The 25892-nt window shown below is 37.9% G+C and overlaps 1 protein-coding gene across 1 annotated transcript in view; it reads right to left on the reverse strand.

The window, feature by feature from the left end:
* Nucleotides 1–25892, reverse strand: part of MYT1L (myelin transcription factor 1 like) — a 361563-nt gene that overhangs the window by 285485 nt on the left and 50186 nt on the right. Inside the window, exon 2 of the mRNA XM_027840345.1 lies at nucleotides 9398–9557. The gene's annotated coding sequence lies outside the window, so the exon portion shown is untranslated. The remainder of the gene's footprint in view (nucleotides 1–9397; nucleotides 9558–25892) is intronic.

A 25892-nucleotide genomic window follows, 5' to 3' on the forward strand; every position in this document is an offset into this window, starting at 1 on the left:
TAACATATTTAGAGCACTCTGTAAATTTTAAAAGTATTATATAAATGTGAGTTATTATTCATTATTATTACTGAAATAAATGTAGGAAGCTCAATTTATCTTTTAATTATCTTTTGATTTTGAAAATTGCTAAGAAAATTTCTCTTCAACTAAATATTTTTCTTATCCTAGTGATCAGAGAATTAAAAAAAATTACTGTCTTGTGAGGAAGCCCAATCCACTGTTGGGAAGCTGTAATTATCAAGAATCTCTTCTTTACATTGAGCTAAAATCTATCTCTCTTTAATACCTTGGATCATAGTTCCCTCACTATCCCCCTCTGCTTTCCTGGCCAAGCTATAGTTATAGTTAGAGAGAATAGAACCATATGGATTTAGAACTATAAGGAACCTTCGAGGTTATGTAGTCTAGCCCCTTCATTTTATATATGATAAAATCAAAGCCCAGAGAGATGAAATGATTTGTCTCAAGTCACACATCTAGTAATTGTCAGAGCTGGGATTTAAACCTGATTCCAAATCAAGTGCTCTTTCCTCTACTGAAGGCTTTTTAACCTTGTTTGTATCATCCATCCCTTTGGCAGTCTAGTGAAACCAATGGGCTCTGTCTCAGAATGTTTTTAAATACATAAAACAAAATACAAAGAATTACAAAGGAAGCCAATTATATTGAAATGAAGTTATCAAAATATTTTTTTAAAAAAGGCTTAAGGTCCCCAGGTTAAGATCCCCTGTACATGTGATAATCCTTCTTTTTGTGACAGAATTCTACTGTGCTATAAGAAATGATGAGCTCATTGATTTTAGAAAAAAAAAACATGAATAGACTTCCATGAAATAATGAAGAAAAAACGAGCATAACCAAGAGAATGCTGCATAAAGCAACAGTAATATTGTTTAAAGAACAACATTGAGTGACTAAGTCATTTTGACTATTATAAGTACCCAAATTAACTACAAAAGACATATGAAGGAAAATACTGTCTGCATCCACAGAAAGAACTCATAAATAGATGTATAGAATGATTTAACATACATATACATACACATATATATGTCTGTATATATATATGTATGTGTATACACACATATTTGTGTCTAATGGTAGCCATCTCTAGGGTGAGGGGAGAGGAGGCAAGAAAAAAAGGAAAAAAAAAGAAATTTACATGATAACTTTTTAAAAGAAATAGCAAGTTTTACATAATAGATTTGCAGTTTCATGTGCAATCATCTTTTTTTTATTCTACTATGTTACATAAATGCTTGTTTTATTTCATGAATTAAATATAAAAAGAAATAAAAGGTTTCACGTCTCTAATAAGTGAGGTCCTGTCCAACTTTAGATCCTATGGTTCTAACTCTTCCCTTTGTTAGGTTGATTATCCTAAGTTCCTTCAATCAAAGCTTACATAGAAAGGCTTGAGGCTCCCTACCCCTCCATTTGGTCATGCTCCAATTTTTCAGCATCCCTCCTAAAACAAATTACCTAGAAATGAACACAATACTCTAAATATGACCAGGAAGAAGAGTCCTTAAAGATGAAGGAAAAGATTCAAGAAGGAAACTAGGAAACAAAGGATTCTGGGAGGGATCTAACTTGCTCTTCTAGGTAGTATTAATTAAAATTTTTGTTTTTTCTATACGGGGGAGAGAGGAGTTGAACTGTTTTAAATTATCAGCTTAGGAGGAAAGCACTCAAATAGCTGAAGAAAAATTAAATTAGCTCATGTTGCTATCTCACAGACAAAAATTGGGCAACAATCACAATATAGCTGCACAACTCCATTTCTCATACTTCCTGGAAGATCTTGGGCAAATCATTTAACCTTTCTGTGCCTCAGTTTCCTGAGGTTGGACTAGATGCCTTCAAGGTCCCTTCTCGGTATACAACTATGATCCTATAACTTTTGATAAAATAAGAAAAATGTTTCATTCATTCATTCATTCATTCAATAAATAAAAAAGCATTAGTTAAGTACCTACTATGAGCCAGGCATTGTGTTTGGTACTGGGGATCTAAGTACACAAGTGAGATATTCTCTTCCTCTAAGGAGCTTATATATTCCTACATGTTTATGTCAGGGAAGACTAGGGTGGTGATGGGGACAATGGAATAAGTTTGCAGATAAATATTAAGTCTGTACTGGAATATACAAAATAAATAGAAAGTAATTTGAGTGTAGTATGAACAACCAGGGAAGTCAGAAAAGGTCTTTTAAAGGACATAGTACTTTAAATTAAAGGGATCCAAGCTTTAGCTTAAAGGTGTTCCAAGAAGGGAGTGCTTTGCTGGCACAGAAGAAAGCTTGTGCAAAGATATGGAAGTGGGGGGTAGAATTTTGCGTTATAGGGATCAGCAAGCATGATAGTCTTACTAGAGTGTAGGTTATATGAGAGAAAATAATGTATAGTTTCTTAAAAAAGAGGCTGGGACCAGATAGATTGTGAATAAATTTCAATGTAAAATAGAGGTGCTTGTATTTTATCCTAAAGGCAATACTGAAACTTCTTGGTCAGGATAGTAGCAATCAGATTTGTGCTTTAGGGGGAAAAATAATTTGACAGCTGTGTGGATTGAAGAGAAAGAGAAGATAGATGCAGGATAACTGATTAGGAGGCTTTTGCAATAGTCTGGCCAAAGGTGATGGAGGTTTGAGTTGGGGTATTTGTAGTGTGATAGGAAGAAAAGGAAATATATGAAATGTTGATGAAGTAAAATTGACTAGACTCAGAAACTGGTCAGATATGAGGTGTGAGTGATAATGAGTTCAAGGATGACTCCTAGGTTGTACATGTAGGTGGTCACAAGAATGATGGTCTCCCTGATAGAAACAGAGAAATTAGGAAGTGTGATGAGTTAAGTGGTAAAGAAAATGAGCTCCGTTTTGGTAATTTTGAATTTGAAATGCATATAGTGTAAATAGGTAGAGATGTCTAGCAGGCAATTGGAGAGGTAAGACTAGAATTCAAGAAAGAGGTGAAGATGGATATGTGAATTTGGGAGTCAAAAGTCATCTGATTTGAGTCATGTGTATAGTTGAATCCATAGGGGATGCTAATGAGATCACCAAGGAAAAGAATATACAGTAACAATTTTAAGATACTATAGACATGTCCTTCTTATGCAGTAAATCTAGTATAGTACCTTGTCCTGCTTTGTGTAACAGGTATCAATTGTAGTAGTTTCAACTTTCATTTTCTTGAAAGCATACCATCTCTATCATCAATCAATAAGGAGTAGCAGTAGTCCACTGGAGTGTATCATTAGTGGAAAAAGTACAGGCATGACTAGTCAAAAGTCCTGAGTCCTACTCCCCTCTTTCATGACTAAGTTTTTTATTTCAATAGATAGACCCATACTTTTGTGCTGGCCAAGAAGCTAAATAAAGATCAGCAATTTTGTTGTTGGCAGATAGGTATAAAAAAGCCTGGAATATAGAACAAAATGGAGGCTTTTAACCCCTCCTTTTTCACCTAGCCTTTTTATTCTTTCCCCAGCTTTATTTGCATGCCAACTAGGAGCATTAAGGTAACTGAGTGGACCTTCATCAACCCAGCTCCACCAAGTTCTTGTGTGTGTGTGTGTGTGTGTGTGTGTGTGTGTGTGTGTTGTCCAAAATGGATTTTAGGGATGCAGACCAACAATCAGGGATTTGACAGGAGTTAAAAAGGAATTTTCTAATCTCTAGTCTTGTAGCTGGCTAGGGCCAGAAACCTTAGTGCAGTGAGTCAAAAGGAAAGATTTCATCATAGCCTGGGCCCTCTCCTACCTTATTTTGGCTATCTAGATGAGTATAGCTGTTCTGACCCTAGGCTACATAGCCTTAGGCTGTGAAGGGCACTAAGCACCAGATAGAAGCTGATGGACTAGAAGGAGCTATATAGCTGAGAACCAGCAAATAGTTGCAGAGAGTAGCAAGTAATAGAGACCAGCAGAGACCCCAGGGGAAATCAGAAGCACAATTCCTAGCAAAGGCAACATAATACCCCGTTGGGGGGTAGAAACACATCATTCAGAAGAAAGCAGCGTCATGAAAGAATCAGATGGCACTGTGAAGTTTGACCTATATTATCTCATTTGATCTTCACAACAATTTTGTGAAGAAGGTGCTATTATTATTATTACCATTTTACAGTTGAAGAAATTAAGGCAGACAGAAGTTAAGCAACTTGCTCAGGGGCACATAGGTAGTGTCTGAGGCTGGTTTAGAATCACTTTGTTGTTTACATGTAGTCAAAGAATCTTACAATCTCAGAGATGGAAGGGACTTCACTGGTCATCTGGTTAAACATTTTCTTGATCAGCAACATCCTCAATGAGTGATCATTCAGACTTCTCATGATCAGAATCCACTAAGTTCCAATAAAAAATCCCATTATATTTTCGCAAACTCTAACTAATAGGAGTGTTAGCTAGGTGGTTCAGTGGGTAGAGGAGCTGCCCTGGAGGCCGGAGGGCCTGAGTTCAAACCCAGTCTCAGACATTTACTAGCAATGTGACCCAGAGCAAGTCACCTAATCCTGTTTGCCTCAGTTCCTCAACTGTTAAATTGGCTGGAGAAGGAAATAGCAAACTGCTTCAGTATCTTTGCTCTTTGCCAAGAAAACCCCAAAATGGAGTCACGGAGATTCAGTCATGATGGAAACAACTGAACAACAAAATCAATAGGATTGAATTGTGTTGAAATCATCCTCTCTGTAGCTTTCTGGCCCCAAAGTGGCTCAATTAACACTTTAAAAGTTTTAATTCTTGGTTAAAATCTATGTAGTAACATAACCCAAAGTCTCAAAATAACTAAAATAGCCTCTGAGACTGATTACTGTGAGATTTTGTTTGTATCAAAGTTAGCTTGATTAGTGGCTGGATGTGGAATCACCAAACCATTTTGATTCATTTGGTACTGCTGTTATATTGGTGCTGTATATATTACTACCCTCTAATTTTATATCTGTAAAATAAGTATAATAAAACATACTACTTGTTACTCACAAGAATATTTATGAAGGCAACTGATCTAATGTGTTCAAAAGATGACTAAATTCATTAGCCAAATTCATTAGACTGTCAAATCTAGATTAGTATGGAATCAAAAAACAAAAAACATTAGCTAAAGTAGAAGATAAAAAAAATTGAATTCATATAGTACTTTAAAGTTTTGAATGCATGTTGCATGCATTATTTCATTTCAACCTCACAACAATCCTATGAAATACTTATAGGACTACTATAAGCAAAATCATCCCCATTTTATAGATGAGACAACTGAAATCAGCTTCCCTGCATCAGGATTTTAGAGTTAGGATTTGAAACCCATTCTCTCCTGCCTTTTAGGACAGGGGTCTTTTTACTACATCACAAAACCTCTCCAATGAAGAGAAGGAATATTGATTTTTAACTAATAGCAGGGTACAATGGAAGAGGCCCTGACTTTGGAATCTTTGGAAGAAAAGCTCGGTTCCACTCCCATCTTTGATACTTACTACTTGTGGGATCCTAGAAAAGTCACTTAGCCTCCCTGGGCCACTTGGTAGAAAATTCCTTCTACCACTTGGTATGGAGTCTTCTACTTCATGATGCTGCCTTGTAGCCAGCCTCCTCAGATGAAAAGACATCAGACCCCAGGTACGCTAGGACCCTGAGCCTCCTATCTCCTGTACAGCAGCACAGTGTGTTTCCTGAGGTTTTGTGGGGTCAGGTCAGGCATTTTCCATCTGCCCCAAAGCAACCATTTCCATCTGTACCAGCACAAGGTATCTGCTGCCTCCTTCTGACAGCCCAATCTCCTGACTGGGAGGTGGAGAACCTTCAGGATAATGCAGATCAACCTTCCCTTTGACTTCAGGCCTTCCATCTCTGGCTGCACTTGTCCTTTGAGGGCGCAGGAATGGAACTCTCTATTCAATGAACACTCCTGACCTATCTGACCACTCCTTCTCTGTCTCGTTTACTGGATCTTCTTCCAGATCAAGCTCTCTAATTCTAAGTATCCCTTAGGGTTTTGTACTAGATCCTTTTCTCTATTTCACTTGGTGATCTTATCAGCTCCCGTCTCTATGCTGATGATTCTCAAATCTACCCTTGCTGTCCCAATCTCTCTGCTGACCTGCATTCTCACATCTTCAACTGCCTTTCAGATATCTCAAACTGGATGTCCAGTAGACATCTTAAACTCAATATGTCTAAAACAGAACTCATTATCTTTTCTACTGAATCCTTCCCTTCTCCTGCTTTCCCTGTTACTATAGAGGATGACACTATCCTCCTGGTCCATCAGCCTTGCAACCTGGGGTGAGTCATCCTGGACTCTCCACTATCTCTCGCTTGCCATATCCGAGCTATTGCTTTTTTTTTTTTTTTAAGGCAATTGGGGTTAAGTGACTTGCCCAGGGTCACACAGCTAGTAAGTGCCAAGTGTTTGGTCTGAGGCTGGATTTGAACTCAGGTCCTCCTGACTTCAGGGCCGGTGCTCTATCCACTGTGCCATCTAGCTGCCCCAATTTCTGAGCTATTGCCAAGGCCTATTGGTTTTACCTTGACAATATCTCTCAAGTATGCTCCCTTCTCTCCTCTGACTCTGCTACCACTCTAGTGCAGGCCCTTATCACCTTATACCTTGATTTCTACATTAGCCTTCTGGTGAGTCTGCCTGCTTCAAGTCTTTCCAATCCATTTTCAATTCAGCCACTACAGCGATTTTCCTAAAACACAATTCTGATCATGTCCACTCCCGACTCAATAAACTCCAGTGGCTGCCTCTTACCTCCAGGAGCCCAAACCTCTACTTTTACAGAGCAGCAAAACGAGGCCTAGAGAGACAAGGTTGCTCTCAGAGGAAGAATTGATATAGGAAGCTGAGGAATGCATTCCTGGATATCAGGTAAATCTGAGTTGTGGCACAAAAAGACAATTCAATACTAGCTAAAAATCCAAGTCAGATGTGCCAGGAAACAACTATTCATTGAAAGACAGAAGAAGGGGAGGGCAGGGCTTGGGAAGAACTCTAGATTTAGAGTCAGAAGACCTGAATTCTGGTCCTGCCTTCTCTATTTGCTAGACATTCAAACTTAGATTTTAGGACTGAAAGGGATTGTTACAGATCATTTCATCTAACTCTCTCACTTAACAGAAGAGGAAATGAAGCCCTTGAGAAGGAAGGAAGTGACTTGCCCAAAGGGTTACAGACAGTAAGTACCAGGGCTATTATTCAAAACCAGATCATCTAACTCCAAATTTAGTGGTCTTTTGACTATGACTTGTTACTCCCTTGGACGAGACTTCTTCCTCTCTTGGCTTCAGTTACCTCAAATTTGGAGGAATTTGGATTAGATGGTCCTTAATATCCTTTCCAGCCCTGAAAGTTCTGTGATTCTATGGCTTGATTTATTAGTTTGGAAATGTGATTAGTCAGGAAAGAGGACTTTGGGGACGGGGGAAGGTGACTGCTGGCAGATGGATGCTAGGCACAAGCTGGCAGCAGGAACTTGAAGGCAGTGACAGAAGGTCACAGGTTCCTCCTCCTCCTATGGGGAAAAAGGCCTGGGGGTGTATATTTTTGCTTTTCCCTGGATTCGACTGCTGGTTTCTGATTGCAGTTTTTGCGGGGCTCTACTATTTACTGGTCCTTAGCTATCCAGCTCCTTCGAGGCCATTCGCTATTCTCTGCAGCTATTTTAGGCCTGTAGCAGATAAAACTGGCCTATTCTAACATATCTTCTATAAGGGAGCAGGAAGACAGTGGTTTCTATACCTCTAGCTTCTGAGTATACCTTGCATGATTGCATGGGCTCCTCCAGCTCTCTAAATTTCCCCACCATTCTCTTATATAGGAAATGCCCTTCTTTCGACAATTAGATTAAAAAAAATAAAAATGTTAACGATAGTTGAGATACAATGTCTATGTGAATGAGTTCAAGACCAAGTTTAATAAGTCAGTCATCCATAAAGGGTAAATAGCTGATGTCAGATTATTTTTCATTTTAATCAATTAAGAAACAAGAATTTATTAAGTCCCATGTGCCTAACAGTGTGCTTTTATACTAAGACATATGTGAAACAGTTCCTGCCTTTAGGGAGATTACATTCTATAGGGAGAGACAGTATGTGCACATATACAAAATAAATACAGAGGAACTGATGGTGATGGGGAGGAGCTAATAATTGTGGGAGCATGGATCTCATGGCAGAGATGCTTTTTGAGCTGAGGGATGGGGGTGACAGTTGGGGCTGGGAGTAGGTCATGGAAAGAGGAGGCAGGGGATGGGAAGACAAAATTAAAAGATTTTACCCTTGACCAAGGTAGGAACATTTCCCTATATGTTGGTGAAGGGAAAAGACATTGCAGCAAATAGATGTTCTATTTAGAATTTTGTCCTGCTGCTTTAGTACCACTCTGCTTTGTACCATTTGTGTTCCCCCTGTCCCTCTATGCCTCATCCATGTCTTTCTTGAAGATGGTTGAATTTGTGTAAAGGTGATTTATTCTCAGCATAGCATAGTTCATAGATCATGTGGTGGGGAGTCAGGGGAACTGGATTCTTGTCCTGGCTCTGTCACTTACTAGCAATGAAACCATGGACAAATTACTTCTCTCTCTGCCTCAGTTTTATCCTCCGTAAAATGATATTGGATTAGATGATTCCTAACTTTCTTTACATTGACTCCAAAATACTATGTGTTACTTCACATGTACACATTTGCATAACTCTGTCCACTCACCCACACAAGTACACATGTTGATTTTTCATAGTTAAATGTTTCCTTATTTTTTTGTCTTCTTTGTTTTTGTAATACATATATTGTAACTATAACAGTTTAGATAGTCACAATCTCTGAGGCTCAGAAATGTTAAATAAATAGCCCAAAGGATAAGCAGCATAACAGGGATTAGAACCCACGTCCTCTGGATCTTTTGTCATCATACCACATGCTGTCATCAGCAATGGTACCTTTTTTTTTCCCTGAGGTGACAAAGCTCCTCTTCCAACTCATAGGCTACAAGTTATACAAGAAGGTGGGTGGAGCTTTTCATGGAATCAGAGGATTATGGATTTAGTGAGGTAAGTTTTTCAAGTCTGTTATAGAAAAACTGAACGTTCACTGGATTAAATGATAAGTTACAAATATTTTTAAAATCATCCAAACTAGCCCTTTTATGGAAATCAATAGAAAAAAGTTTAAAAACTCCTAGTTCTGTTGCTTAGAACCAAGTATGCACTCATCAATAATATTGCTTTACTATGTATATGTATACATATATGTGTGTATGTATACATATATATGTGTGTGTGTATATATATATATATATATATAAACACACACACACACATATATATGTATAAAGGTGTTTTTCTCAAGCACATCCCATATGTCAAAAGGAAAAGAAGAGACTATCATTTACCTTACAGAAAGTATTTTCTCTTAAGTAGGGAGGCAGCGTGATGGCTCAATGGGAAAGACACAAGTCTGAGGGTCAGGAGCTCTGAGGTCTAATCCTAGTCCTTTCCAGCTGTGTAACCGTGGGGCAGTCACTTAATTTCCCTGTGCCTCAGTTTATCCATCTGCAAAATATGGAAAACAGGATATAACATATCTCTAGTTTACTTGAGCATAAATAGGAATAAAATATTAATATCATGCTCTCTGAATTTGTCAACTAGCAGGTTCTAGAGCCTACCAACTGTCATTAGGCATAGAAATATCCTTATTTAAGTATCTAAGATCTCCTAACTTTTATAGGCATCATGGTAAAGTAAAAAGACAGTGGTTTCGGAATCAGAAGACCTCAGTTCAAATCATGAATTTTCTACTTATTAGCTATGTAATCTTGGCCATAAGACTTACTATTTCTGGGACTCACTTTCCTTAAGTGTAAAATGAGGAGACTGAACTAAATCACTGGTTCCCAAACTTTTTGATTATGATGCTCTGCTAATGTAAAAACATTTCATAGACCACTACATGACAGTAGTTATACCATTGGTTGAGAAAATATATAATGACAAAAACTCTTCTGAATTCAGTAGTACCTTTATATCAATTTGTATTTTAATTAACATCAATGATATGAAAATTACATACATATGCAAGACATTTATTAAGCTTACAAAAAACTATGTTTGCTCATCTGTTTTACTGACTTACTATATATTTTATTGAAGCTAAATGGAAATCAAAAGGACAATGCTTAGTGTGTATATGGATTTATTGATTCTTTGCAATAACTTTGAATCCTTAACATGTTTGCTTGTCCTTTGGTTGGTAACAATTGGAATAATCTCCAATGTCCTTTCCAAATGTAAGTCCTATTGCTCTGTGATTAGGAGCTACACAGTAGACCTTTGGATTCCTACAGTTAAGACTCTGTTCCTGGGTTTTCGCAGGATGGTCTGGACTGAGATAAATCCAGCAGCTCCTTTGCCTAGGAAGATTAGTGCTGCCTATTTGTATCAGGAGACTCAGAACACCTATCAAATGATTGTTAGTTCTACTGGCTGTTAGTGATTTTAATCTGCTCAAATGAGTTCTGGGGTTCCTGCCTCCATCTGGGATGTTTACCCCACAATCTGATAAGAAATTCCAGGGGTCCTGAAAATGAACACTCTCCAAAGTTGGGTCGGAAGAACCTCCTATGTTAGCTTCAAACTAGAACTTGCATCTTAGGCACAGTCTAGACTGGTGGCAACAATCCTTGGGTGCTAGAGGGACTTAGTTAGTTAAGTGGATAGAGTTCTGAGCCTGTTGTCAGGAAGAACTGAATTTAAATCCGACCTCAAACACTTACTAGCTCTGGGACCCTGGGCAAGTTACTCAACCTCTTTTTGCCTTAGTTTCCTTAATGGGAAAATGGGGATAATAGCATCCACTTCCCAGTGTTTCTGGGAGGATCAAATATGTGATTTGTAAAGTGCTTAGCACAGTGCCTGACATGCAGTTGCTGTTTGTTGTTGTTGAGTCATTTTTAGTTCTACCCAACTCTCCATGACCCCATTTAGGGTTTTCTTGGCAAACATACTGGAGTGGTTTCCCATTTTCTTCTCCAGCTCATTTTATACATAAGGAAACTGAGGCAAACAGGGTTAAATGACATGCCTAGGACCACACAGCTAGTAAGTGTCTGAGGCCATATTTGAACTTAGGAAGATGAGTCTTCCTGATTTCAGACCTAGCACTCTATCCACTTTATCACAGAGCTGCCCACATCACAGCTGGCACATGGTAGGCACATAATAAATGATCATTTCCTTCCTTCCTTCCTGTAGTACCTTTAGGATCAGATAAGACTCTTGACAGTAGAGGAGATCTTCCATGCATAAATGGTTATGCATGGAGTTGTATATTCAATGTGGTTTGAAGGCTGCTGAAAAAGCATGCCAGGTCTCTTCCCCAGATCCCTCCCTGTCTATCTGGCTTGATATTAGTACCTTCAGTCCAATGCTTTAGCCAAGTTAGGCGAGACTTCAAAATCTGACTCAAGAAGGTCACTGCAAAGTTCACATTAATACCTTGTAAAAGACTATATTATCGATCAACTGTTTTTTTACCCTCAAAGTTATGGGACATAGGGCAGAGATAATGATTGAAATAACTCACATTTTTAGAGGTACCACACAGTGCAGTCATTATTATCCTCATTTTGAAAATGGAGAGACAGGCTCAGAGAGGTGAATTACCTTGCCCATGGTCATACTACTAGTATTAACAACAAACATGGATTTGGACAGGGTTTAGCTAGGACATGATCCCTGCCCTCAAGGAGTATATATTTTTTTGAGTCCAAATCCAGCATTCTTTCCCTGACATCATACTTCCTTTAAAAACTTCCCTTCTGGAGAAGCACTGTGTCAGAATGGATAAAGTGAGCAACTTTCACATTCAGGAAGAACGAAGTTCATGCCCTGCCTTTGAACCTATATTAACTGTGTGATTCAGAGCAAGTTACTAAATCTCTCAAGGCCTCAAGCAATTATAGAAATTACAGAACAGATAGCTAATCTCCATTGGTAGAGGGAGTTTTCTCATTGGGAATTCTTACCACAAATGAAATCAGAGTTCTACCTACAGGTCTAACTCCAAACTAAAAATATACCCCTGGACTTGCCATCGCTTCTACAGTGCCATGGGAAATTGCATAGTTAGATGAGTATGGTATAACATTTTCCGGGTGTTGGGAGACACTATGAAAGAGGAGACAAACCTATGTGAGAACACCATAGGATGATAGGACACCTGAAATAGATGACAGTATAGGGGAAGGTGTGCATCAATGTGGGTAGTCTGCAAAAAGTGACCTTCATTTATTTTATAATGACAAGTTACCCCAAATGGTGCTGTGATTTTGGCTCCATAACTTATGGGAAGGAAAACCATTGAGATGTCTGGAAGGTAGTGTGGTCCTGTGGAAAGAGCACTGGACCTAGAGCTCAGAGAGTCTTTGTTTTTATGTTTACTATCTATGTAAATCTCAGTTTCCCATCTGTAAAATGAGAACAACAATACTTGCATCAAGGACTGCTATGAGGAAAGCAGTTTTGAAATCTTAAAGGGCTATGAAGGGCTACGTGTAAAGGTGAATTACTCATATTACCAGAATACAGATTAAATGCCATATTGTCTAAGTAATATATTGATGCTTAAATAATAAATTGTTAGTGTGACCCTTTAGCTAAATTCTTTAGGACCTAAATAGGTAGTATAAACATTATCTCCATGCTACAGATGAAAAAACTGAGGCCTAGAAAAGTCAAATGACTTGTCTAAGGTCAAACAAGGCAAGAATTTGAACCCAGGTCCTCTGACTCCAAATCCAGTATTCTTATTGCTTACTTTACCATACTACCTTGTCCAAAGCCAAACACATAGCTGGTAAGCAACAGAGTTGGAATTTCAAACCAAGATTTTTAATTCTAAGTTCTACATAGTTGAATTAAATAGGGCACAAAATGTTTCAGGGAAATTTCAAGAACACATGAGTTCCTAGTTTTGGTTCAGTAGGCCAACGCTCCCTTTAGCCCTCTGCTGACATGTTGAAGGCTTTCGGACAAGCTGTTAAGGGTTTTGCTGTAAATTCCTTTTATGCTGCTACTATATTTTCATTCAAACATTTCTGGGATATCTGAAAGCAGCACAATTCTGAGCAAAAAAAATTACCTCAAACTTTAAGGGAATCCATTAGGATACAAAATTTAGGGGACTAATTATAATCATATATTGAAGAACCTGACCCCCCTAAATCTCCAGTGGGTTCATTCTCACTACTGGTTCTAGGACACAGCTGTGTAGATATTAGCTTGGCTTACTAATAACATGTTTATTTGGTGCATTTGTATTTTCAAAGTGTTTTTTTCACATATATTATATCATTTGACACTCACAATAAGGTCATGACCTCACAGACAGCACAAATATTATTCTAATTATTTCAGTTAGGAAAGCTAAGGCATAGAGTGATTAAGTGAAATATCCAAGCTCATATTGCCAATAAGTAGCAGAGATAGAACTCAAATACAGGTCTTCCAATGCCACGTGTCTTGCTCTTTCCACCATCTTTTGTGCTTCTATCCATTTGAAAGCTGGGGGAATTTGATTCCTTAAACTTTTATCCTCTCTTCAAAATTTTTCCCTCTTCATCTTTAAGGGAGCACTTTTTGTGAAGAAACTTAGTATTTTGTATTTCTAACTTACAGGGGGCAGTTTGGTATGGTGGAAAGAGCCCTGGTTTTGGAGTCAGAGGACTTGACTTTAGAGCCTCCTTATGACACGACTGCCACTTAGCATCCCTAGCTAGTAAGTATCTGAGGCCAGATTTGAACTTAGGAAGATGAGTTTTCCTGACTCCAGGAGTGGCACTCTATCCACTGCCGTACCTAGCTGCCCTCTTGATGGGCAATGTAGAAATGTGGAAATCACCTGGCCACCTGGTGGCTGAATAGTGGAAATTCCTGGACTACTATTAAAGAAGAAATAAAATATAATAGACTATGTAAGGACGTGTCAAAGTACATGGTCTCATCCACTGTTGTAACAACTGTTTATTGACTTTACATAAGAGACCCTTGCAGTCTTGCCAGATTTGTTACTTCAATCCTGCAGTTTTATCTAAAAGGTCTTCTTTCAAAATTGTAAAATTATTTAGTCACCTCTCCTTGTCTCTTGTCTTTGAATGGGGAATGTCTTATTCTGATAACTGTTAGCTGCTTGGCAAATACTTTCCCCCACTGAAGTCCCCCTTATGTCCCTTAAATAATTTCCTTTTCTCTACCCCTCCCTCTCCTAGGAAAAGTGTTGCTTTTCCTAAATTTGCAGCAGAATGCTCTTGATTGCCTGTGTATTCTAAGCAGACCTGAAAAGTAATAAAAACTCAATCTGGATCCTAAGAAACTGAAACTGCTGTCAGCAAGAGTAGTCTTCCTCGCCATCCCAGTACCTTTCTTTGCTTTTGGTTTGGCCTCTTATCTTTGAACCTATCTTAGACTATCTCCTATCTTAGACTCCTGTTGATGGGTAAGCCTCTCCCAAGAGGTCCCATTCCTTTTGGTCTAGGGAGTTCCCTGATGTTTGAGATACGTGTGACAACACTTTGAAAATTTTCCTTGTGATAGCTATCTTCTAGCGTTGAAGTATCTACACCTGGAAGAGGGAAAACTTGGTCTGTTAAACCCCAGATGGAAGAGCTATGGGTGAAAATTGAAAAGAGATAAATGTGAGATTAATGCATGCAAACTTTTCTTAAATTGGAATGGGCTGCCTCAGGGGGTGATGGGTACCTAGAATACAATCAAGAGGATTCTTGTTCAGGTCTGGTTTTAATCAGATAGCCTTTAAGGACTCTTCCATCTCTGACATTCTGTGATTCTATTTATAGTTTTAAAAATAAACAAACAAACAACTATCCCAGTTTGATAAGTACAATATCATTCTGTATCCTTTAGAAATAAGTTGCTACATAAAAGCAAAGGAACTCTAAAGAAAGAATTGAGCAAAGTTAAGACCCACAAAGGGATAATCTTAAGCAGTGGCCAAAAATAATTTTCCTGGGGATATAGAAAAATAGGGAAATCTGGGAAGCAATGCAAAAAAAGCACACTGTAAAGATTAAGAATACCATTTAAAACAGGCTTCTTACTCTGTCAACAAGAAGACAATAGGAAATGATGATTTCAGCTTTATGATTATCTCATAGTTGAGGGGTTTCACCCATTAGAAGAGATACTTTCAATGAATCTCATGCTTTCACAGGATGTGTCTGCTTCTCACATGCAACTGAATGTTAGGGAGGTCTTTTTGAAAGGCATATGTTATAAATAGCTTATAATGTTTTGAAATTTGGAACAATTAAATGATAAATTAATAAGAGAGACAAGCAAAATATGAATCATAGCACAACTAACATCATTACCATAAATTAAACAGGACCCGGGATTCCTATTTACTGCAGCTGTGGTATTATTCAGTGGGAGAATGGGAGGTGGGCATATTTTGCTAACAATGAAACTACAGTAGACAATGCCCTCCAAGAGAACAAATGAAAGAATTCCAAAAGTATTCCATAAAATATTCATAGCGAATTTTCTGCCTGAGACTTGCATATAAACACTACATACTCAGAAAATAGCTGCATACGATCCTGGAAGGGAATATTACTTCACGAAGCCAAAATATCTTCCAAGGGCATGGGAAAGATTGCATTTACAGCTGCTGCTGCTGCTGCTGCTGCTACTGTATCAGGGGCCCTGCGGCCTAGTCGAGGCATTTACAAATGTACTGTATTAAAGCACTAGCTAATGCTACCACCATAGTTAAGAATCTGCTAGGATTTCTTCCCCCAAGCCCTTTTTTATAGGTTCTGAAATTAAAACTCAGTTATAAAAATTCTCTTTGAGTTTCCTGGGAAATAAGTGGTCTCAGCCCTAATTTATTTCAGTTTTAATCATTCTTGAAAACTTCTGGACTTGACTATATACACATATTGAAATATGTTTTTTAAAAAGGACATATGGAGTTACTTCAAAAGATAGGTTCTACTGTAAGTACAGTGAGGTCCCATTTTGGGCAATATTCACTAACATTTTCATGCTTTCCGCAAACTATCCAATTAAACAAAAACTTATTATTCTAATACGACTATTAATTCCTAGAAGTTAAAAAAGCTGAATCCCCTAACACTCATACATGACCTTATACCAGGCAGCATATATTTCCTTATAGTTATTAAAATTTCAATGTAAGGATAAGTGATAGTGCAGGGTATGATTTGAATTCAGAGGACCAGAGTTTGAATTATGATTTTGCTAATTCCTACCTGTATGACCTTGGGCAAGTCCCTTTAGCTACATTTGCAAATAGGCCTAATAATGGTTGTGCAAAGGACTTCACAAAGTTGTGATGAGGCTCAAGTGAGATAATGGATTTAAAGACAGGTGAATAGAGTGAAGGCATAGTGAATAGAGTGCCTGAGCTGGAATCATGAAGACCTGAATTAAAATTGTGGGTCAGACATTTACTGGCTGTATGATCTTTGCCAAGTCACTATTAGATTCTGAGTTTCTCTGTTAGCCTAGGAAGTCTTTGAGAGTTCAGGGACTTTTTTTGCTTTTCTTTGTATTCATGGTACTTAGCAGTGTCTGGCACGTAGAAGGAACTTACTCTCAGTCTCTTCATTTGTAAAGTGGGGATAATAATAGCAATTACCTCATAGGGTTGTCACGAGGATCAAATGAGATAACATATAAAGTGCTTTGCAACCCTTAAGGCATTATATAAATACTAACTATTAAAGCACTTTGAAAACTTTAGTAGCTGTCTTTCATAAGCTACAAATGCTTATTCTTTCTATTTTAACAACTGAATGAAAGTTGGTCATACTTAGCAATCTAAGCTATTATATTCCCTAAATAATTTGGATAAGCTGAACAATAAAAATACTTTATATTTACAACATGATTTACATGACTACAACAAGCCACCCTTGGTTGCTTTATCACGTTAGGCGATTCATGAAGGTTGTCATTGGAGTGAAAGTCTGAGAAGTTCTTCCGGCTGTATTGGCTTTAATGACAGGCTAGGTGTTAGGCTATATGAGTCTGCAGTCTGAGGACCAGTCTAGTTAAGTGAGGAGATGCTTATGAGCAGTTTGGACACCAATTAGTGAATGTTTTTGGTCACAGCAATTCATGAAAAAAATCTGCCCAGAACTGGAAGGGTTGTATGGGATCTAGGTTGGTAGAAGGAAGAAGTATCTGAGCTGATGAAATTACAGATATTTTTAGGTACTAAAGTCATCATATCAATTAGATCCATGTGCATAATGTAAAAACAACATGACAAAAATTACTTAACCAAGACTGTAATTGGCTTCTACAAAGCCTTCTTCATTTATCCATAGAAATGTAGATACTGATGAGGAAACTGAGGCACAGAGGGGGTAAGCAGCCTGTCTAATATCACAGGCCTTATTAATAGCAGATTCTAGACTAAAAGCTGGGAGTTCAGTCTTCTGATCCAATGCTGTTGTCGTAGCACCAAGTTGCCTTCCTTTATCTATTGGAACAATGTTGAATGTAAAATATGGACCAATGTGGCCAGTGATTGCTTTTGTAACTATATTTCTTGACATTATATATTTAATTTATTCTATTTATAACCCAAGTGCTTGGTACAGTGCCTGCTATGTAGTAGGGACTTAATAAATGCTGGTTAATTTGTTAATTGATTGAACATATGTAGGTGATGAGATGACATAGCATGTGCCTGATAGTCATGTTTTGAAAAACAGATTTTACACATTTTGCTATTTTTTGTTACTCCTAGTCTTATGGTCCTAAGACTCCTTGGGAAGGCAAGGAGTGAGAAAGGTTGAGGCTAGGTAAAGGGAGTGGATGGGAAAGAGACATACGTTTAAACAGTGGGGAAAAAACATAACAAAAAACAAATTAAGGGAAAAATAAAACAGACCTTGTAAAAAGTCAAACGGCAAATCCTCTACCCTCTGAAATGTCTTTGCCAGAAATTCCAGGAATAGTGTGTGTATTGATAAATTTCTCTCCCTACATGGGTATTTACTGCCACAGCTGCCTGGGTGGATCAGTCACATGCATGAATGTAATGGGAACAGAAACAAGATGATGAGACAATGTATGCAAAGTACTTTGGAAAACTTAAAGCACTGTATAAATATTGGCTATAATTATCATTGTTGTTAATAAATGAGAATAGGAAAGAAGGAAAAAGAAAGTATGCATTTAGCAATGAGTAGCAATGACTTTTAGGTACTCACTAAAGGCTAATAAGTTTCTCTTTTCAAAGGCAGTGAATACATTTAGAGAATAAAACCCTCATAATTGTCTTCGTGCAGTAGGGACTATGTCTTATCTCATTTTTTTAAACCTGTCTAGCAGTACTTTGCATACAATAGGTGCTTATTTTATCAACATGTCTATTTATGTATTTGATCTATAATGGACTATATTCTATAAAGAGAGATTCCTAACTTCCATTTAGGTAATGGACTCTAAGTTCTTCCTCCATCTGCAGAGATGGATTTATGTGGAAAGATTTATACAATTGTTAAGTTCCACTTGTAACCAGAGGAAGACATCTGCTCACTGTGAGTTGCCTCATTCCTGGTTGCTATATTTAGTGTGATCTGCCTGCTGCAGTGGTTTCCTAGTTATCTACAATTAGGCCACGCTGTCTGAATCACGATTCCTGGCATTAGGAGAGTTTTGTTGCTTTTCTTGGTTGTGGCACTCTCACCAGTCTCAAGCCCTCTCCAAACCCTAGGGCCGCTGACTTTCCCCTGAGCATCATAGACTACAGGGGAAGGAGGAGGGGGAGGGGAGGATCAGAAATATTAACTCAGTTATGTAAAGCAGACCTGGGTGTACTTCTCCCAACCTGTCTCCTGTAATGTCTCCTTGGGGATTTGTCAGTTGCAGCAGGACCTTACATCAGGTAGTGCTCCAGTGGAGGTTCCTGCATTGTCCAGTCTACAGCCTGTTCCTCAAGCAGCCACCACCAAATTGACTTTAAGAGTTGGTGCTCAGGGCCACCCTAAGTGTGTCACACATGCAAGTGCCTCTGGAAATCCAAAAAGGATTTTCCTTTTTAGACACACCCACCCACTCTACAGACATCTACATCAATGATTCAAATGGTTTTTACTTTTTCACTGGTATTTCTGCCTTTATTAGTAACTGCTCTGATTTAGTCTTTACTCTAGGGCTCACAATCCACTGAGTTCTCTGCTGGCCAAACTTAGTCTCTCAATGATAAACTATTGTGCTTTGATTTCTGTATATCCCATACCTAGTAGCATGCTGTGCACAAAGTAGGCACTTACTAAGTGTGCATGAAATTGGATGATTTTGTTTGTACCTTCCTAAGCACCCATCCCAGTGTTTTATCTATGGCAGGTGCTGATTGAATGAGATGGGGGGGGGGGATGGAGGCGGCCAAACAGTCATGGGACAACGTAAGCAGGGGATGATAATTAGGCAGTTAGGTGGTACAGTGGATAAGAGTGCTTGCCTTGGATTCTGGAATGAGATCAATTCTGGCTGAGATACATACTAGTTGTAGAACCCTGGGCAATTCACTTAACCACTCTTGGCCTTAGGTTCTTCATCTGTAAAATGGGGATTATAATAGCACATACCTTCCTGGATTATTGTAAGAATCACATAAAATGACATGTAAAGTGCTTTGCAACTTTAAACACTACATAAATGCAAACTATTATATAAAAGCTAGCTATTGTTAGCATGAAGCACTTGATATTTCAAGGGGACACCAAAAGGGATCGTTATTTTCAACAAACATTTTATATCTACTCTAGAATTTTGTCTGTGGTCGACTCTGATTGACTCCTGGAGGTGACCTACTCAGGGTCCTCAGGACAAGTCAAATTCACAGGCATATCAACCTTCATTGGAGTTGGCATCTTTAAGCACTGATGACACAGAGGAGGTGGTTTTTCCCTCCCACTCACTCTACCCTGTTTTAGCTTGATTGCAAGTACTCAGAATCACAGGGTAACTCTTCCAGGAAAGTAGATGCTAACCCTGTTGGCCTGGCTGTTTGCCAAAGAGGGTAATTAAATTCTGCCTACCTGACATGCTCCTTCCATTTTTTTCTTTTTTGCAAAGTGTTCTGTGCTGGCTGAAGCAGACAAGACCTGGTTGGATGTGCTCAGTTAAAGAGCTGCTGCATGCCACCCCAGAGGTTAGTGCCTTTCAAGGGGTGGCTGAAGTTATTCCCATATAAACTGCTTAATATTCATTTTAGTTCAAGAAATATGGGTTAAGCACATCCTCTTATTTCATCCTGTGGGGATTCAAGCTATATCACTAAGAGACTGAAAAAAGTTTTTTTCCATCCCCTCCTGTATCTCTGTACCAAACTTATCTTATAAATAATACCAAACTGTGAAGAAGGCCCAACTCAACAATGCATAGCCTCGCCTAACTTTTAAAATAAAAATAAACATATGTGAAAGCCAGTTCAGTGCATTATCACTGCTCTCCTTTCATTTTTTCCCTGGGGCTAGATGTGTAGGAATTACGTTTTTCTCTTGAACAGTTGGTGAGAGTTCAGCTGCTTTATATCTAGTGGCAGAGCATGGATTTAATACTTTAATAATCATCTGCTGCACTTCTATTCCACCTTCTATCTGAGGATCTCCAAGTTCTATACAGCAATGAATTAATTAATCCTCCTAGCCCCATGGGCACTGAATCAACATTAGAATATACCCTTTGCAGTTGAAGAAACTCCCACAAGGGAAATGTAATCTTCAATGGAAAAGGGATGTTATGCAAAGTTATAGGAATAGATGTGGAAAAGAGGAACAAGCATTCATTTGTTCCATCTATTACTCTAGTCATTCAACAAACCTTTATTGAGTTTCTACTGTGTAAAAGGCACAGTGCTAGGTGCAGTAGGGTTTATCAAAATGAAAAAAGGCATATTTTCTCATGTACAATCAAATAGGAGGGATGATACATGCATACAGATTAGATTAGACATAAAATCCTACCCTTCAGTACTTTGAGGATCTGTGATTTCATGGGTGTGAGTACTCCCTCTATCCATGTAGATTACAGCCTCTCCATATCTTACTAATTAGTTTTATGAACTGTCACGAAATTCATCATGCTGAAACCAAGCGGGTGATGAGCCCCTCTGAATTTAGCAAAGCTAATTCTTATCTGAGTCCGTCAGTAGGCTCACACTGGAAGCTTTTTTTTTTTTAACTTGGTAGGATGTACTAGAGCTTGTGCTCAGCTGGCATAGTCTTTGAGAACCAGAATAACTTCCTTGTTATGGTGAGGCACATGAGGATAACCTGAGTAAAGGAAATTATCCGAGGATCTATCTAGTATTTCCTTGGTGAATATTTTGCATATATCTATATGTGAGCAATTGCATGACTGCATTAATAGAATGTAAGGCCATTGAGAGCAGCAGCTGTTTCATTTGTTTTTGGTCTTTTCATCCCCAGAGCCCAGTATGGTACCTGACATATAGCAAACACTTAACAAAAGCTTGTTGAGTGGGAAAAATTACAAGTAATCATAAGACAAAATAGAATGTGGCAAATTTCTAATCACTTTTTAAAAAGATAATGGGATTGTTTCAATAAGAATCACTGCAAAGAAAGTGTATTTTTGTATTTATCTAAGAAAGATGTTAAGAGGTAAGAATTTTTAATAGGTAAAGTATGTGAATGTCATGACTACAGGAAGGAGGTACTGTTTCCTAATTTTTAAAGGAACACCAAGCATATATAAATTGCTAAGAGTTTGAGAATGTTGAGTCTAAGTTTACATTCTTTATATTAACATATGTACTAATTATGTTTAACTGTTAATGAAAGAACAAAAGGTAAATGGAGAATTTATACTCATTTTGGTTCAAATTAAGTCTAATATTAGTGCTAAGCTAACCTTCTCCTCTAAAACAAGGCTGTAGTAATGGAGAAAAAGGCTGAATCCTAGTTACTGCAGTGGTCACAGGAGTCTTTCAGCTTTCCTAAACATAGCTATGGGTTCTACGAGCTTTTCCTCTGAGGACCTAGGTTTCCATGGAAATGAGTGGGCATCTCAGTGGAAAGAAAAATATCCCAATATTTCACACCATGGAACTATATTTTAGAACAGCTGATCAGGAGGGAGCTATCACAGAAAGAGAAAACACACAAAGAGAATTCTGGACAAGGATGAAATCATTTAGAATGAAACATTGGATAGAGATTGCCCCATTGATAAGAAAAATAAATGAACAAAGATATAGTTATGTGTACATGGCTGGGTACTTATACTTATTCATATTATGTTTATGAAAATATGTTTATGAAACCACTGAGGACCAGCCATTATGTAATTTGAAAGTGGTTGGATTCACCCTCTCGTCTATCACGGGCATTGCAATCTGACAGCAAATCAACCAGGTTATGTCTAATTAAAGCACAGCCTAATTTTCCTACTATTGATTTCACTACACAGATGGTGAATTAAAAAGCATCTACCTGCTTAAATTACAATTTAAACAATGTGTGATATTAAAATCTTGCTAATAATTATGTCCAAAGGCCCAGCAACAACTGTGCTTCTTTCCCCTTCAAGACAGAGTATATTCCATTTACGCCACTATATATTGCCATAAGAGAGGGTTCACTGGCAGTTGTTGTCATCAGTATTCTAGAGTTGTTTAGGTTGTTATTTTATTTATGGAACCATTGAAGGACAGAAGCAGAAAGGACTTTAGAGATCATCTCCTCTAACCTCCCCATTTACAGTGGAGGAAACCAAAGCCCAGGAATGAGAGGTGACTTGCCCAAAATAACATCAATCAGTAGAGACTGTGATTATAACACATGGTCCTTGAATAAAAATCCATTGTTCTTTTAACTTCCACTTCCCAACTTTATAAAGAGTTCTGAAATTTGAAGGAAAATTGAACATACTACTCAGAGACATCCGCAAATATAGCAACATATGTTGCTTTGGCTAAATAGATATGGCCAATAATTAATTGTGGGAATTAAAATGATGTTTGGTCACTAACTAGACTGTTGGTGCTACTTTGTTTATAATGCTATTAGAAATTTCGGTTTTCTTCTTATAGGCATCAATTTTGACCAATGCTGTTGATACTGACATTAACCAGAGTTCAGAGTTTAGACTTTAGAGTTATATGTATATGATGTATATAGTTAATAATAAGAACCATTTTTTTTCTAAAGAATAGCAAAGGAACCATTCTAGAGAGTTAGTCACAGAAATACTGCCAAATAATGAGTCAATACTTCCTTTACCTTTTGATAAGTATACTTTGCATTTTCTTCATTGAGAATGTGTATTGACATCCCCATGGATTCTGTTTTCATATGTACTCTTTCTCGCAGAAGTTTTCTATATTTCACCGCTGTGTAGCTAACCTACTGCTCCTGACTTCTTAATATCCCCCCCAAAGCTAGAGGAAGTATTCTATGGCAATCCATAAAGCACAGCAAAGATGACCAATGTAGCCTAGAAAATATGATTCTGGAATTCTTACCAGGTTTATTCCCTCACAAAATCACAGAATTTCAGATATAATAATAACAACAACAATAATAACTATCATTTGCATAGTGCTTACTATATGCCAGGCACTATGCTAGGTGCTTTATAATTATCTAAATTGATCCTCACAACAACCCTGGAGGGCACGTGCTATTATTATCCCCATTCTGTTAATAAGGAAACTGAGGAAAACAAGTGACTTGCCAAGGGTCACACAGCTAGTAAGTGTCTGAAGCTAGATTTGAACTTAGGTCTTCCTGACTCCAGGCCTGGGGCTCTATCTGCTACACTACTTAACTGCCTAGGTAGAACAGACCTCAATGGTCCTCTTGTGCTGGTTCATGTACCTCCATAAAATATCCTTTACAATAACTCTGACAAGTGTTCATTTTTCCACTGTGTGATTACCAGTTATGACAGAGAACTCGCTCTCTCCAGAGCCACTTGGTCCACTTTTGGGTACCTTTAGCTTTTGAAAAGTTTTCCCTAATATTGCTCCCATTTCTCTCTTTTGGGATCGAAAATAATTAGTCTTATTCCTTTCCTGTGTGGCAGATTCACTTGAAGATGACTATTATATTCTCTTCTCTAGTTCCTTCAACTGATGTCATATGGCACACTCTCTAGTCCCCTTAATATACTTGTTGCTTGTTCTTCCTAAAATGTGGTGCTCAGAACTGTATACCAGTACTCTAGATATGGTATGAGCAGGTCTGTGAGCTGCAGAACAATATCCTTTGCCTCTCTCTGGACTCCATACCTCTCAACTCAGCCTAAGGTCAGCTATTTAGCTAAAATGTCACACTAATGACTCATATTGGTCTTGAACTTCATAAAACCTCGAGATATTTCCACATGAACTACTGTTTAGCCACAGCTATTCTGCTTTTTATTTATTTATCTTTGGACAACTTGTTTTGTTGGTGATTTCCTTCCTCTAGGTTGGAGTAAAGTTTACCTTCCCTAAAATTAAAAGCACTCTGTACCTATATGAGAATGGACAATCCAAGTATGTCAGAGTTAGATAGAACCTTAGAGATTGGCTCCTCTGACCCAGATGAAGGCTAGGAGGTTGAGCTGATTAGAGCAAGGTTACGCAGTGAACTAGTTGGTCAAGCCAGTCCTGGAATTTAGATCCCTTGACTCCTATCCCAAGGCTGCTATCATTTAATCTTGGATTAGTGTAAATTCTGTAAAAATGTTTGGGCAACGCCCAATATCATTACTGACTGAAGTCAGAAAAAGAGTTTGAGTATCAGTCCAGGTCTGTGACTGCCTGAGTCTATTTTTCACTGAATTCCAAAAATAAATACAAATGTCTTTTGGATTCTCCTTTTTAATTATCATTAACCTCCCACAGACAAACCAGAGTTGATTTCAAGGGCATTGATTCAACTCAATTAATATTTGCTACTAACAGACAGCTTGACAGGAGGTAGAGACAGAGTCAATTAGGAGACCTTGTTTAGTTTGGGTCCTGGATGTTGACTGATTTTGGGCAAGTTGCATAAATTTGGACAAATCAAATAATTATATAATATCTTATTTAGGACTAGAATTTGATTCTAGTCGAACTTAAAATATGAGATAGCTATTATGTTAGTAGTGGAATATTTCAAAATTGCATTATAATTGATCATATCTCTCCTCTTCAAAACACTTAAACACTTTCAATGGGTCCATGATACTTATAAGATAAAATCCATACTCCTTATCATGGAATAAAACATTTTCCACAATTTGGCCCCCAAATCCCTTTACAACCTTATAGAGTCAGAGTCAGAAAGGCCCCAAAAGATCTCAAAGGTCATCCATTTTAGCACCCAGACTGATGTATCAATCTTTTCCACAACATGGTCAAGAAGTACTCACTAAGCTGCTGCTTAAACACCTATGGTTATGAGGAATTCATTACCCTGCCATTATTTCTATCTATCTATCAATCAATCAATCAATCAGTATTTATTGTCACCTTGTGCTAGAGAGTCTGCTAGGTGCTGGGGATATAAAGATAGAGATGAAACAGTCCTTGACCTCAAGGAACTATATACATACACAAAGAAACATATATAAAATGTATAATATATATATATATTTTTTTGGGGGGGGAAGATTAAACATTAGTAGCTCAGGGGTTCAGGAAAGGCCTCCTGGAGGAGGTGGTGCTTGAGCTGAGCTTTGAAGGTAGTTAGAACTTCTAAGAGGCCCTAAGAGGCAGAAATGGAGAGGATACCAGGCATGAGACTTCTCAAAGCACAGAAACAGGAGATGTAATACGGTGTATAATAAAAGTTAGTATTTATATAGTACTTTAGTGTTTCTTTTAATGTT

Source organism: Vombatus ursinus, unplaced genomic scaffold, assembly GCF_900497805.2.
Source record: "Vombatus ursinus unplaced genomic scaffold, bare-nosed wombat genome assembly UNPS02014841.1, whole genome shotgun sequence".
NCBI lineage: Eukaryota > Metazoa > Chordata > Mammalia > Diprotodontia > Vombatidae > Vombatus > Vombatus ursinus.